This window comes from Cupressus sempervirens, chromosome 4, assembly GCF_028749045.1.
Source record: "Cupressus sempervirens isolate cs-2001-9-10 chromosome 4, ASM2874904v1, whole genome shotgun sequence".
In the NCBI taxonomy this organism is placed as follows: Eukaryota; Viridiplantae; Streptophyta; class Pinopsida; order Cupressales; family Cupressaceae; genus Cupressus; species Cupressus sempervirens.
This window is the reverse complement of record NC_143121.1, coordinates 637824574-637841952: the sequence shown is the minus strand read 5'-3', so window position 1 is coordinate 637841952 and position 17379 is coordinate 637824574.

Here is a 17379-nt window from a genome sequence, read left to right as displayed (position 1 = left end):
AGTATATGGTGCTTTGTTATTGTTTTCTGATCCAATCCATTTTTCTTAATTGTAGGCCTATCGATCACTGTTTTGGTAGGATTGGAAATTATAAATGCCTATTATTTGAGGATGCTCTGATGGGTTAGGAATTCAAGCCAGATCAACATTCACGAATTGCCCTCCAACCAAGCTTAAGGTAATAAAATTTTTGTTAATACAACAATACATATATTGTAAAATAAATAGGTGGTTGCAAAAGCATAACATGAGTCAAAATTTGTGATCCATATCACTCATTCTGATATGAGTGCTCTGGAAATTTTAAAGTAATAGGTGGCTTCTATCCTCAAATTTTTGTTTAGATTGTTTTAGAAACTTGTTTTTATAATATAGCTCTTTATGTATTTCAATATTGATCTAGATATGGTAATTTCTGTTATTGCCCTTAAGTTTACCTACAGAGAACAAATAGAAAAAAAATACCAATAGATTGATTAGCTATCAAAATTACGTAGCAAAAGCAAAGTGTGAAGTATACTAATAGATACGATCAGTCTTGTATCCAAGATCTTCACAGTGCATATATCTCTTGACAAATTGATTGAGTCAATTTTTGATCAGTTAATGTTATTGAACCCTCTGAAAAATTATCAGGCATCCCACTTAATAATTCTTTTGCTGAAGCTAGAGTAGAGTTTTCTTAAAACTTATGTATTCAATTTCTTTGCTAAAGTTTATTTTGAAATTAGAATCATTGCATGAGTGCAACTCAGACTGTTGTGCTACATAGAAAATTCTGTAGATTCTAGTGGTTCTATTGCTAGAAAGAAAACTTGGACTTGGATGAGGTAGCATCAATAGCATTGATTTATGGTACAGAAGTGAATACTATAAAGTGTTTAGGAAGAATTCATTAAGTTTTACTTTCAACTCTAGGAGAATTAATTTCTAAGCCCTTTGATATTTGAAGATGAGGAAAATGCTTTTGACAATTGGATATGTAATCAAAGCTTTAGTTCTTTTAGGTTCTCTTAGAAATAATTTGCAATTTAAGAGAGTGGTAATGAGGGAAGGTCAAGTATGAAGCATGTTTATGTCAAAAAATTTGATTGTGGATTTCTTCAACTTTTATATTTTGATTTGCTATAACTTCTGGAGCATGCTATTTATTCTTATGCTTGAATTTGCAATTCTTTTGTGGAGGAATTGTGTATCTCCAAGCATTTTTTGCCAAATATCAAGTTACATGTAACTGGAAGAGGAATCAATCCATCCTTGTGACACCTAAATGTCACAACTCTAAGTAAACAACAATAGGATTTGCGACACCTAATTAGGAAGCATTTTGATGTAAAACTTAACCTGAACCATATCATACTCTTTAGTGTCTTTTTAATTAATTTTTCTCTATCTTGGGCAAGAATGATGTCACCAATAAATTACACTTATAGACAACTACTAGGAGATGTTAGTACACCCTGAACCCAATTGTCTTGGTGGCTGTTTGATAACAAATTCTTTAGCAATGAGTAATTATTATTGTTGCCCTAATTTTATCCATTATTGTATACTAGGTGTGTTTTTTTGGTAGAAGAGTGCTACTGCAACTGTGTTTCTTTTTCTCTTCTTCATTTTACTAAACATTCCCTATCAACAAAATATTGATTGTGTTTCAATATTAAAATGTATGAGGGTATGTGAAGACTTTTCTTGTTATCCACAAAAACTGTTTGAGAAGCACATGAAGTTTTGACAACTCATGCACCCTTGCCTCCTCAACTAGTTTTATTTTCAAGTATGTGCCAACATTTTATTGTATTTGAGAGCACATGCTTTTCCCTCTTGTTTTATGGTCTATGGCAATCCAAATGACTATTAGAAAAACCAATCTCAAAGTTCAGAATGGTAGAATGATAATATCTTCATGAGTTGATTTATAATTTTGTGTTATTTACATTGAAATATAAGTATAATAGGTTAAATTTTAGGTTTAGTTCGGGGAGGGGTTAGGGTACATCCTGTTTGTGAATTTCTGTGGTTGAATTCATAAAACATTTTTTTAAATAAATTTATAAAGTTCATGTGTTTATATATAAAAAGAAAAGAGAGAAATATATATAATTGTAAAATAAAACTATTTCACATGAATTTATGATGTTTGATCAATATCAAGATAAAAATAATAGTATAAAATTATAAATATAAGATCCAATACAGACTTTGTCCAGATCCATCAGAACTAGTTGGCAAATAGATTTAAGTATCGCTGAGAATCTTTGTAGTTGTATCTTCTACTATGTATTCTTCTTTCAAACTTTTGTATGAAAACTAGGGTTCTTTTGTCCATGGTTACAAGAAAAGAGAGAATAAGTGCACATGATATAAAAGTAGCAACTCATGTTGAAGTAAACCATTAAAGATAATTCTTAGAATAGATAGAAAAGCATAAATAGGAGTAATAGTAGTAGATACCTTATAATGGAGTACCAATTGGACAAAGAACTTCCATGGAAGGCAAATACAGATCCTTCAGTTTTCCTACACTCTGCAAGCTTGAGTTCACTCTCTGAGTTATATAAAACTATGAATTGATAGAGCGATCCAAGCAACTGAAACTTGTGATCCTTCTAGATTAGACAAAGGGACAATCTATTTGTAAACAACACATATCTCAGGATTTTATATGGAAGTCATATTTTTTCTGCATAATCTTCTTGAGATAAGTCATTTTGATTGACACTATCAGTGATATAATCCTTTTCCAGGACCAAAATTCCAAGCTTTACAACTAATTCAATTTCACTGGAATATTGCTGCATTTTTGAAAGTGGGGGAATGGAATCTATTAGCTTTTGTAAAAGGCAAAAATCTTTATTGTTCATGGCATTCACTGAAAAACTTAGTATCTACTAGAATGGAATCTATTAGCTTTTGTAAAAGACACAAATCTTTATCCTCTGCTTCTTTTGATAGTCTTCTTAGTGAGTTTCCTTGCAATAACCTCACCTTACACATGGAAAATACATCGTTAGTGATTTTTAAATCACCAATGTTGTGGAGGTGCAATTGAGGGTAGCAGTCATAAACCATGAGTTCTCCTTTCTAGTTCCCTATTGTCCCAAGATACTACAAGCCAGGATACTTAGGCATCCATGCCATCATGTATACTGGGTAAGGGGTCATGTAGAATGCCTAGTGTGTGTTATAGTCCTCATTTTCTCATCAATATTCTCACTGATTATAACTGCCCAATCAAACATCTCATTCCCACTATGTATCATCTCTATGTATTAACACATCCAAGACTTGAAAAGTGCTTCCTGTGGACTGCCTATTACTCTTTTCAGCATCAAAATGAGATATCATTCATCTTTACTAAAATCAATCTTTGTTAACTTGGGGAGCTAGGAGAAAGTTCATATAGGTGTTGCCAACCACTCCTTGTTGACAAGGCTAATGTAATTAGTTGGTTTTTTTTCATACCCTTTCATGGCCTCTATCTTTGTCTTACTAACATCTACCTTATGTTCTAGGATGTTGGAGGCTTCTCTTATGGCATCCACTATGAGTGGAGCTGCAACATTTCCCTTCGGTGTGAGAACTTGTTTTTTGGTTAGAGTGTAGTTTTTTTCCATCTCTAAAACTAACTCTATCCACTGATGTATAGGAGGGAAGACCGCTACTTGTGCAATGCCACTCATAATGATCATCTTGATTACATTGGATTGGTTGACTCCATACATTCTTTCCCTTATAAAATTTCATGTCAAATGGCCCAAGATTGGTGTCTCCAATTTTCTCCCATGTAGAGGTGAAGTTGGATTGATGTTTCATTTCTTGTGTATCAGCTTTCAACTATGCCAACCTTCGTGCCTCAACACTTTCAGCATTTCTAACTCCCTTTCCTATAGTTGCTTTCTCATTTCTTTCTTTCTCTCTTGTAGGTGGATCTTTCTTCTCCTTAGCTTTGGCTATGGATTTGGATTTGGATTTTGGGTTCTCACCTCCTTTCTCCATGAATAATCCTGCCACAACAACCTCTAATCAGATTTCAACTCATTTTCATCAAACTTTGACTAAATTTTAAAGCTAATATTTGCTGAAGTACCTAAAAATAGATCCTAGACATTTACATCAGATTTTTAAAATTAGTGAATTAGAGGTCTAAATGGCTTAAACACTTAGGAATGTAGTCATTTTCTAGAATCATGGTTTCAAATCACTCTATGTAATCCATCATCAGTCGGATGAGAGAGTGCAGGATGCATGCAAATGTCATATCATACGCAAGGCATGTGAATTGTTTTATAGAATGCTTGAAAAAAATTTACACCTAGCTGTTGGTCAAAATTTCTGCCTTCATTGGTCCAAATTTTTGCACCAATGCCTAATTTTTTTTCTACCTTTGTTGGTGGAAATTTCCACCTTCATTGGTTGAAATTTCCACCAACGCCTAAATTTTTTTCTACCTTTGTTGGTTGAAATTTCCACCTTCATCTGTTGAAATTTCCACCAACACCTAAATTTTTTTCTACCTTTTTTGGTCAAAATTTCCACCAACATGCAAATTTTTTTCTACCTTTGTTGGTCAAAATTTTGACCTACATTGGTCAAAATTTTGACTTTTTCCTGTTTGAACCTACACAATGGCTTTGGTAAGTTTTTGACCAATAGATTAGTCAAAATTTCAACCAACTAGTGAGTTGGTCAAAATTTTGACCAAAAAATATCGACGAATGGGTTGGTCAAAGTTGGTCAAAATTTGGTCGACAATTGGGTCAAAAATTTGACCAATAAAGGTCAAAAAATGAACCCAAATGTACTAGTGCTAGTCACCCTACCATGTCAGCCTAGCCACTAATTTTTTCACTGACATTAGCATTTCATAGGATAAAAATTGACAATCATCTAACCATTATTCCCAGGAAATTTTGACCTGCTGCAATGGCCATTTCTATAATGCCCTGCCCGAAGATCCTTGGAAACAAGGATGAAATACAAGCCATAAATTTTTTTTACAAGTATGAATGCACATGAAAACATCATACAAGGATCACAAAGATCACAACGGAAGACTTCACCACAATCTGGGCAACCAAAAGATCTTCGAATGCCATGACCAAACTGACACACGCGAACGAAAGCCAACAACCACCACACCAAGATGAGGGCTCAAGGAAAGACCACTCATCAACAAAGCATCAAGCTGGGCTAAAATGTAGAATCTTAAAATTTGGCTAAGCCTAAAATATTGAAGCCCTGAAAATTGGCTAAGTCTAGATTTCTGAAGCCCTGAAATTTCCTAGAATCCTTAACTTGTCTCCGAGAGGTCATAAACCTATCTCAAAAGATTCGTCGCATATATTAAAATATATCTTAATTATAAGGAATTAAATATATGTCATACATCAACTTATTCTTAAACGATATATTTTAAACCCCTCGAAAATCTATTTTGAACTAGGAAGGTGTAAAAACCAAAAGCGTATCCAAAACCAACATCTGAACTTTCATCTGACAAGCCTAGATAGCCCCTATTTCTCATGCGAGAGAGAAAATTGGTCTCGAGTTTTGTGTGAGATCTTTCACCACTTCGTGTGAGAAAGTGCACACTTCACACAAGGCGTACTGAGCTTCGTGTGAGGATTCACATTCTCACACGAGGATTCAATATGCACTGTGCGAAGATTTACATTCTTACGTGGGAAGTGTATTCTCTCGCATGAGGAAGATACATTCTTGCATGAGGAAAATATAGTCTCATGTGAGGAAATAAATCAGCATGACACAAAATGCAAACAAAAAGCTAAAAAAATAAGGAAACCTCCACACCGGGGAGTACCGGATCCACATAAATCGAGGAATGAACACTCGAGAGCAACAATAGAAAGGAAAGAGGAACATCTATCCATCTAAACCATAATAGCAAGGAGCATACTGAAATAAACATCATAATGAACAGAAATATAGATCAGAACTAAACAACCAAATAAGTATGTGGTTCCTCCTAACCATCAATAGCATCATAAGACCATCGTGGATCCTAGCCATCCCCTATGCGTAACATCCCAAGCCATCGACCAGATCGTCGATACTGTCGTAATAGGGATGTCACTACTAAAACATGCAACAATATAAGCATAAGGAAATCTAACATGCTAGTAGTAAAGCATAAGATAATCCTATAGTAGATAACATCACCTATCACATGCTAAATTGCAGTAAGCAACAGATATACTACTAAATCAAATAACATCATCTCATCATATGCTAAACATCATGATAAGAGAATGCATCAAATAAACTAACATCATCTAAACATGATATCCAAGCATTCCAATGAAAGCATAAATCACAAGAAAGCACTCTCCAGAACCCGAAGTACCAAGTGAAAATATCCAGCAATGGTCACACTAGGATAAGAGACCGTCTCTGTACACTAGTCCCTAGTAGTGGTGAAGGTAGCTATGCCTCCCAACCAGATGGAACCCATAGGTCCATACTTGCCATGCTAATGGAGATAATGATCCAACCACAAACACACATAAAGCACAACATCCAAGGCTAACACTCACGCCAGATAGTATGATGGATGCAACCAAGAACCTAAGACAATGCAAGGAGTAAAGGTCCTAGTTAGATACTCAAAAGGCTACTAAGTAGGGGCTGACATCATGGAGAGTTGCTTGGCATCCAATAGCCCAAGCTAGTATAGGCAGCTACTCTTCTCAACAGAAGGTGCACAACCTAGGGCAGCAACTCTTCATGACAGAAGGTGCACAACCCAGGGTAGCTACTCTTCTCAACAGAAGGTGCACAACCTAGGGCAGCAACTCTTCACAACAAAAGGTGCACAACCTAGGGTAGTTACTCTTCTCAATAGAAGGCACACAACCTAGGGCAGCAACTCTTCACAACAGAAGGCGCATAGCCCACACATTTTATTATCTTGTATTAATTACCACCTAATGTTTTAATTTAATTTTCACTTATATAAAAATTCCTCTACCAACCGGGGAATAGTCACCAGGTTGCAGGGTAGAAGCCCCTCCATATGCTACCCTACCCTACCCAAGCTCATCCTATGACAAGTGCCCGTGGGCATGCATACTCCCATCCCAACCCTAATGATCAAAACTTCTAGAAAAGACATGGAAGGTCGAGACTCGCAAGTCCTTCAACAAAGTATGTGCACGTACTTGTGTGTGGTGCACCACCATCATGAAGATCATAACACAAGGACAAGAATGAGAACACAATGAAAAACAAAACACCCAACCGAAAGCAACTCAAGAGGATGGATTCTACACGAATCCCAAAGCCAATAAAACCATATATCATAAAATCACTCAATCGGCCTCAATTCGAGAGTCTAGATTCTACACAAATCCCAATGATGCAACAAGATCAAAAGTCATGAACTCACTCCACTAGCCTTAATTTGAGAGTATGGATTCTACCCAAATCCTAGTGTTCATGAAACAAAAGCAAAGGTCCAAAAGAAACCATAATAGGTATAAAATCACTCAACCGAACACAGCATCGGGAGTACAGATGCAACATGCATCCCAATGCAACATATAAGTGCAATATTGGTCTGACTGATATCCAAACGGATCATCCAAGTCCAAGACCCACATTGTGCTAAGAAAACTCGAGAAAATAGGGTAGCATGCAAAACGAGGTAAAAACCCCAAAATTTGGAAAATTGCAAAATTAAAACCCATTTGACCTTTGGGCATAAAAACTCCAAAAATTCAAAAATAAATGGAATCAGACACCGTATGCAAAAATAGCCAGCATAATGGCATAAAATCCCAAACCCTCATCCCAAAAAATAGGGAAATGTTCATACTCGCCTAATCGGGTAGAACTAACATACAGAAATGGAGGGGAACACTAGTTATTAGCCTCCAAACAAATGGCTACCAAAAATAAAAGCAGAAATGGAGCAGAAACAATAAAACAGGAAAGCCCTACCTCACGGCCAAAAGGGCAAAACGGGAATCTGAACCATAAAATAAATAACTCACAGCAGTAGTTGAAAATCGTGGCAATCCAAGGTTTCCTCGAGCTGGATCCAACGAGCCCAACCTCATGACGATCCCACACCCGTAGCTCCCACAATGAACAAAACAGTAAATCCTCATGAAGAGGATTTTGGGTTTTACTCTCCAACTTTCTAATTCAAAAGTGAGAAGTGAGGAATTAAATTCCTCTTTGGATATTTATTCACTTTTCGAATGAATAATCAATTAGGGCAAATAACCAGCGAACCTAGTTAAACCCCGAATCGACCCAAATGAAAAAAGGCTATTTCTATAAATAGGAATTCATCTATGGCAAAGCTGCCAGAAATTAAAATAAATCAATTAAAAAGCTCGAAAGCCCAAAAACACATAAATAAGCTTAACAACTTTCATGATAATGTGAACCTCTAAATGCATAGACACGCTTACTGGTCTAATCACATAATGCAATGAGTTCAGATTTAATAATCACCGTAAGGTTTAAATTAAACATTTAATTAAAGATATGTCGACCATATAAGGATGACATTGGTAAAATATGAAAGACTGAGTCACTAACTCCATGTGCCACTGCCAGGGATATAAATCCTGCACACTAAACAACACGATCAAGTGCAATTTCATATAATAACATAGCCAAAGCAATAAATGCATTAAATCACCTAATTTAACCATTTATTTAATTATATTAAAATAATATATTTACATCAGTCATGTTCGCATTAATCATAACAATGCAAGAATAAAGTAAATAACCATAGCATTAAATCCATCACATAACATACTCAGAGGTATGTCCAAAAACCAAATAACCAGATATCATCATAAAAACACACTGTCATCTCAAAATGGCATCATCATGCAATATGATTAACTGAACATCATAGTAGTCTAAAATCTATGATACTAAAATCAAGGTGTAACATCTGACCTTCAGGTCCTCTCAAATGTAAACATAACATGAGTAAAAATTATCTCTCTAATCAGAAATATAACAAGGTAAATGTTTGCAATACCTAACCAAAGAATCCAACATGAACAATCCATTTAATTACTTACGCATCTAATAATGATTGATTACTCTACATTAAAAAGGCATTTAAAACACATAAGCAAACATAGTCATAGACATGACTAACCACTACTACAGGAACCTAGTCGAGTGTAGCATGGTAAAAAGTACATAGTGCAATCTCTGCACACATCTCAAGGTAATCATGAAACAACCTCATGATACCACATCGATCTTGGTAACCACTGGCACAAACCTCAGTGAACCAAAAATCACATCATAATATCATAGATCAGTCAAAAGCATAATCAAAGCAACTGATAAAGAAACATAAATCCAAACACCTCGACGATGTAGACCACTCAGGGTCACAATCATGATCCCATCACAACAAAAGATCATCAATCTTGCATCCATCAGGACGACTTACAAAAGTCAAATGGGAGAGGCACTACATCATCCCCCCCAAAGACTAGGCTTACTTCTAGAAGCCTGCAATCCAAGAATAGAAACCAAAACACACAAGAACCAAAATCAAAAGCGAGCAATAGGAATGACTCAAAAAATCTCCACAAGTCAAACCAAATCACTCCCACATTCTCAAGCCATCACATTAACCCCCAAATAGGTTAACCATAAGAGAATGGGTGTCACACAGACACAATGTCCTCCAACAAGGAACCTTCTATGTGCTAGGAAAAACCCATCTAGCCATAAAGTCAACAATAAAAGGGTAAGGAACAAGCCCCTCTACCTCGTCTATAGGTGCCCAACAAAACATGCACCTACCAAGTGACCACAAAAAAAGGTCAAAACACAACACACTTCCAACAAGAGTTGGAAACATGGGGAATAACCATCCCAAATTCTCAAGAATACTATCATGTCACACATGATCATTCTAGAATCCACGTAAACTCACCCTTAGAACAAAGCAGATGACAGTTTATCGACAAAAGGACACACTCCAAAAGACTACTCACCACCAAGCGTAGGAGCACGATGCCTCACCATGGCACAAAAGCTCAACTATCACTGAGAACTAGGGTAACATAACCCAACGAGACAAGATATCACCTTCCCACAAGGTTCAAAGACTTTTTTCAGTGGACACAATCATGTAAAGTCTACATACCAACTCATGAGATGGTAACATGTGTCCAATGATATCATGTCCCTCCAGCACCATGCTAGGAAAACTACACCCAAACTACTGCTAAACTCAGTCTCTAGCCTCAAGTCAACGATTAAAGAGAAAACTTGACTGAGACAATCCACATGAAGATATAAGCTTAGGGAGAAGGATACTATAGAGTATAGGATTGAGAGGGAGCTGCTCTCAACCTCTGTACAAAATCAGCCCAAGATGCATTAGGGAACTCACTATTCCCCCAACCATCAACATACTCACAAGAGAACACTAACTGAGCTAGTGGCATAACCACACTAGCCTACTGTCATAAGAGAGAAAAGGATAAAGAGGTGCACCCAAGACAAAATCCAAAAAGGAGAATCTAAACTCATCAAAGAACTGAGTCACTCCCAAACGACTAGGCAACATCCTCCACAACAAGGAACGCTCACAAACCACACTACACCTCACAAGGGTGGGTCAGTGCAATAGGAAACACAAAAACCCAAGCATGAACTCCAACCAGTACCTAGTAGATTATGAAGACAATATAACTCTTCCATTATGAATAACATGAAGAGTTAAAATTCTCCAATGGCCATAAATATGATATGTCATGATTGAATTGGCCTCCACTTGAAAAGGTACTCGAAACAATGATCGGAAACTCTAGAAGCCATAGCTTCACATCCAGACTTGGAGTGGCTCCATTCAAGAAGCATCAAAAAGAAATCAACAATGACTACAACAAGATGGAGCTAAGAGAGACCTAAGACCTACGATTTGAGTCACCACTCAAGACAAAACCACAAAGGCAAAACAACAGTCTTGACCACCAAGACAAATGACGGACAAAATGCCCAAATCCACACAAGAGCACACATGCCCAGAACAACATAAGACATGGAATGAAAGGTAATTCACACATTGAAACCATCATTACTCCTCTTTCATAATTTCATTAATTATACATAACATAAGTACTAATGCATAATGAAACTGAAAGATTTTCAAGCAAGGGTCCAAGAGTCACTTACCATAAAACAAATACATATCTTTCAATTTCTTTCAAAAATAACATTAAGTTTAATCACCATTTAAGCCATCCAATTACAATAACAACTTTAAATCTAACAAAGACACACTAGCATGTTCTCCATGATATTATCCCTTGTACGTACTACCAAAGGTTCGAGATGAACATGATAGAGTCACAACACACAACTGGGTAGCAGTGAAACACATCTAGAATAGTCATCATGAAACAAAATCAAAGAGCCCAAATGGGGGAATTATCAATTCCAACAATAAGTACCAAAAAGAGCTCATTTCAACAATAAGTCAAATGTGACAACTGTCACAAAGAGAGTGATAGATAAAAAATTTATGACTACTCCAAGAGAGGAAAATACTAAAAACTAATGCTAGCCCAAAAATATGAGGAAAGTATCTCTAGCCAAATAAAATAAGGCATCAAACAAATCACATTATAGGTGATGACTAAGTACAGTCACACAAGAGGGATAAATCACCACACAATGCTAAGGAATACATCATCCTAGCATCATTAGAGAACACACTCACACACATCGAACAATATCCCATCAGTAATCTCATGCATATGCAGAAAGCCATAATTTCCATGCAATGCAACATTTAAATATCCATCAAATTAATACAGTTTTACATAAGCTTAAGAAGCAATCAGATTAGGGACTTAAGTCATTAACCCAAAGATATAATGTAAAACTACTACATGCAATGATTCACAATAAACACTCATATTCAATGAAAGGAACCATTTCATTATTATAACAACAAAATAAAGAATCACAATAAGATTCATCTATTAAATTATAATTAGGAGAAAAATAGGAAATCAAAGCACCTAACTCCACAAGGAGAAACAAGAAGAGGCATACAAGCCAACACATGGAAACCAATTAGTGGCTCAATCCAAAAAGGGTCACACAAGCAACCAACCAACAAGGCACATTGATTTCGCAAATGAAACCAGGAAGAATCACTTCCTTCTCCATATACTACTCTAGTCATATCTACTAGACAAGAAAATCCATCCCAAGTAGATACCAAAGCAACAATAATCACGAGTTCTCACCAAGACACTCGCACTCAACCAACGTAGCAACAACTACATGGGCAACATAAACACAGAGAACCCAATGTTTGAAACTATGATCTGATACCAGATGTAATGCCCCACTTGGAGATCCTTGGAAACAAGGATGAAATACAAGCCATAATTTTTTTTTTACAAGTATGATAAGGGAATGCATCAAGTAAACTAACATCATCTAAACATGATATCTAAGCATTCCAATGAAAGCATAAATCACAAGAAAGCATACTCTGGAACCTAAAGTACCAACTAAGTAGGGGCTGACATCATGGAGAGTCGCTTGGCATCCAAAAGCCCAAGCTAGTATAGGTAGCTACTCTTCTCAACAAAAGGCGCACAACCTAGGGCAACAACTCTTCATGACGGAAGGCGCACAACCCAGGGCAGCTACTCTTCTCAACAGAAGGCGCATAACCTAGGGCAAAAACTCTTCACAATGGAAGGCACACAACCCAGGGTAGCTACTCTTCTCAATAGAAGACACACAACCTAGGGCAGCAACTCTTCACAAAAAAAGGCGCACAACCCACACATTTTATTATCTTGTATTAATTACCACCCAATGTTTTAATTTAATTTTCACTTATATAAAAATTCCTCTACCAACCAAGGAATAGTCACTAGGTTATAGGATAGAAGCCCCTCCATATGTTACCCTACCCTACCCAAGCTCATCCTACGACAAGTGCCCATGGGCATACATACTCCCATCCCAACCTCAATGATCAAAACTTCCAGAAAAGACATTGAAGGTCGAGACTCGCAAGTCCTTTGACAAAGTATGTGCACATACTTGTGAGTGGTGCACCACAATCACAAAGATCATAATACAAGGATAGGAATGAGAACACAATGCAAAAAAAAACACCCAACCAAAAGCAACTCAAGAGGATGGATTCTACATGAATCCCAAAGCCAATAAAACCATACGTAAAATCACTCAATTGGCATCAATCCGAGAGTCTAGATTCTACATGAATCCCAATGATACAATAAGACCAAAAGTCATGAAATCACTCCACCAACCTTAATCTGAGAGTATGGATTCTACACAAATCCTAGCATTCATGAAACAAAAGCAAAGGTCCAAAAGAAACCATAACAGGTATAAAATCACTCAACCAAACACAACATCGGGAGTACGGATGCAACATGCATCCCAATGCAACATAAAAGTACAATAGTGGTCTGACTAATATCCAAAATGATTATCCAATTCCATGACCCACATTGTGCCAAGAAAACTTGAGAAAATAGGGTAGCACGTAAAATGAGGTAAAAATCCAAAAATTTGGAAAAATTGCAAAATTAAAACCCATTTTACCTTTGGGCACAAAAACTCCAAAAATCCAAAAATAAATGGAATTGGACACCGTATGCAAAAATAGCCAGCATAACGGTGTAAAATCCCAAACCTCATCCCAAAAAATAGGGAAATGTTCATACCAACCCAACCGGGTAGAAGTAACATATAGAAACGGAGGGGAACACTAATTCTCAGCCTCCAAACAAATGGCTAACAAAAATAGAAACAGAAACAATAAAATAGGAAAGCCCTACCTCACAACCAAAAGGGCAAAATAGGAATCTGAACCATAAAATAAATAGCCCGCAAAAGTAGACAAAAATTATGGCAACCAAGGTTTTCATGAGCTGGATCCAACGAGCCCAACCTCGCGACGATCCCATGCCCGTAGCTCCCACAATGAGCAAAACAGTAAATCCTCATGAAGAGGATTTTGGGTTTTACTCTCCAACATTCTAATTCAAAAGTGAGAAGTGAGGAATTAAATTCCTCTTTGGATATTTATTCACTTTTCGAATGAATAATCAATTAGGGCAAATAACCAGCCAACCTAGTTAAACTCCAAATCGACCCAAACAAAAATAGGTTATTCCTATAAATAGGAATTCATCTATGGAAAAGCTGCCAAAAATTAAAATAAATCAATTAAAAATTTTGAAAGCCCAAAAACATAGAAATCACCTTAACAACTTTCATGATAATGCAAACCTCTAAATGCATAGACATGCTTACTAGTCTAATCACATAATGCAATGAGTTCAGATTTAATAATCACCGTAAGGTTTAAATTAAACATTTAATTAAAGATATGTCGACCGTGTAAGGATGACATTGGTAAAATATGAAAGGTTGAATCACTAACTCCATGTGCCACTGCCAGGGATATAAATCATGCACACTAAACAACATGATCAAGTGCATTTGCATATAATAACATAGCCAAAGCAATAAATGCATTAAATCACCTAATTTAACCATTCATTTAATTATATTAAAATAATCTATTTACATCACTCATGTTCGCATAAAGCATAACAATGCAGGAATGAAGTAAATAATCATAGCATTAAATCCATCACATAACATACTCAGAGGTATGTCCAAAAACCAGATAACCAGATATCATCATAAAAACACACTGTCATCTCAAAATGGCATCATCATGCAATATGATTAACTGAACAACATAGTAGTCTAAAATCTATGATACTAAAATCAAGGTGTAACATCTAACCTTTGGGTCCTCTAAAATGTAAAGATAACATGAGTAACAATTATCTTTCTAATCAGAAATATAACAAGGTAAATGTCCGCAATACCTAACCAAAGAATCCAACATGAACAATCCATTTAATTAATTATGCATTTAATAATGATTGATTACTCTACATTAAAAAGGAATTTAAAACACATAAGCAAACACAGTCATAAACATGACTAACCACTACTACAAGAACCTAGTCAAGTGTAGCATGGTAAAAAGTATACAGTGCAATCTCTACACACATCTCAAGGTAATCATGGAACAACCTCATGATACCACATCGATCTTGGTAACCATTGGCACAAACCTCAGTGAACCAAAAATCACATCATAATCTCATAGATCAGTCAAAAGCATAATCAAAGCAACTGATAAAGAAACATAAATCCAAAGACCTCGACGGTGTAGACTACTCAGGGTCACAATCATGATCCCATCACAACAAAAGATCATCAAGCTTGCATCCATCAGGATGACTTACAAAAGTCAAATGGGAGAGGCACTACAATTTCACTATCAATTTTAAGATAGCAGTTTTCCTACCAGACCCCTCTCCAGATTACCTTTTGATTTGGTAGCTTGACTTTGCAAGCCCATAACTTGGTCATCCAGACTCAATTTAGGTGAGTTTTTTTTGAAATTACGTAGAATTTCCTAAACTTTCCAGTGGTGGTATTCTTTTCTAGTTTTGGTGCAAGATTTTTTTAGAAATTGCATTTTTTGGTGACTATACCTGCTTAATCTTGCATTTTGCAACTTCAAATGCTTTGTACAGGCTCAGCTAGTCACCCTTTTAGGTTCCATTTTATTTGAAAGTACATTATTTTTAGCCTACTTTCTAGGTCTACAGTCAAATTCTAGGGTTGTATGGACAAAATTCTCAATTTCAGAATTAGAGCTTTTTCTATGTTGTAAAGCTTTGATTACTTTTTAGAATTGTTGTACATCTAAGCTATAGTGGTTAGTGATAGATTTGAGCCTCAAAAGGTAGTTGTAAAAACCAAAATTAGAAAGTCCACTCTATCCATTTTGACAAGTGGCCCATTGTAGACACACTACTTATAAAGTGCAAAAAAAATCTTTTTTGGGGGGGTCTTTTGATTGAGTGAAAAGGGGGGGGGTGTATTGTGTTCTTGTGTCTGTCTTTGTGTGATCTTTATATTTTCTACATCATGGGTTCACTTAAATTTCCACCTCTAACTTCATGCAATTATTCTACATGGAAATATATTGCATGGAGTAGATTAATGGAAAAAGGTTATAGTTTTTATGTTGATGGTACAATTACCAAACCTACTAATGCTAAAGAACTCATTAAATGGAAAAAATAAGACCAACAGGCTTTAGGAATTATCAAGAGTTGTGTACATAGAGATCTCTTCTTTTACATTATCAGTTTCATAGAATCCAAACCAGCTTGGGACAAACTTGAATCATTGCATGGTAAGGTGGATGAGGAAAAGGGATTTTAGATTGAGGATGATCTACTTCTCTTGGATCCGAAGAACTTTGACATAATTCAGGATTACATCAACAAAGCCAATGAGTATAGGGTACTTCTGAAAGAGGCTACCTTCAGAGTATGCTTCCTTTGTTTTGAGTTTTAATACTCACAGGTTGACCATGGGAACTACTTACCAAAAGCCTACATTTGATGCATTTGCATAGATGTTAATTGTTGTACAATCTCACTAGATAGATTGGGGACTTCTCGTGACATCAAAGACCAAAGCCTTGGTGGCTAGTGTTGAGCACCAATCAAGTCAAGGAGGAAAAAGTTCTAGCAACAAGAAGAAGTAGTGGAAGTAGAAATCACAATCTAAGACACAAAAATTCTCCTCATAGTAGGGAAATTCTTCTTCCAACAAGAAGGGAGGTAATGAAAAGAAGGAAAAAATTTTTGTGTATATTGCAAAAAGTCAAATCATGATGAGCATCATTGTAAGACTAAAAGAATCAATGAGTTAGAAAACCTACATAGGAAGAACAAGATTCAAGTGCTAGGTACTTCCAAGGATTCAAATCCAACCTCTTCAAAGGGTAAAGGGCAAGCACTTATGGCAAATTCAATTTCTTCTTCAGAATGGATACTTGACTCAAGTGCCTCCTACCATATAGGTTCTTCAAATGGAGACTTTTCTTCATTGAAGCACTCAAAGGTACCACACATCTTCATGGGAGATGATACTAAAATTGAAGTTGAAGGAAAAGGACACGTGGAAATGGAAAATTGGGAATTCAAAGATTTTCTCTACATTCCAAAATTTAGCTCCAATCTACTCTCATTTTACCAAATCACTCACCTTGGAGATGGTCACAAAGTTGAGTTCCTTCCAGATTTAGTGATGGTGCACAGTCTCAGAGATGATTCATTGGTTATAGTGGAGAAAGTAAATTATGACAAGAGACTTTATTCCTTCTCCCACTTTGTGCCTAAGTCTCCTTCTCAATCCTTGTTGACTCACTCTACTTTACAAACCACATTATGGCATGAGCAATCTGGTCATCTTGCC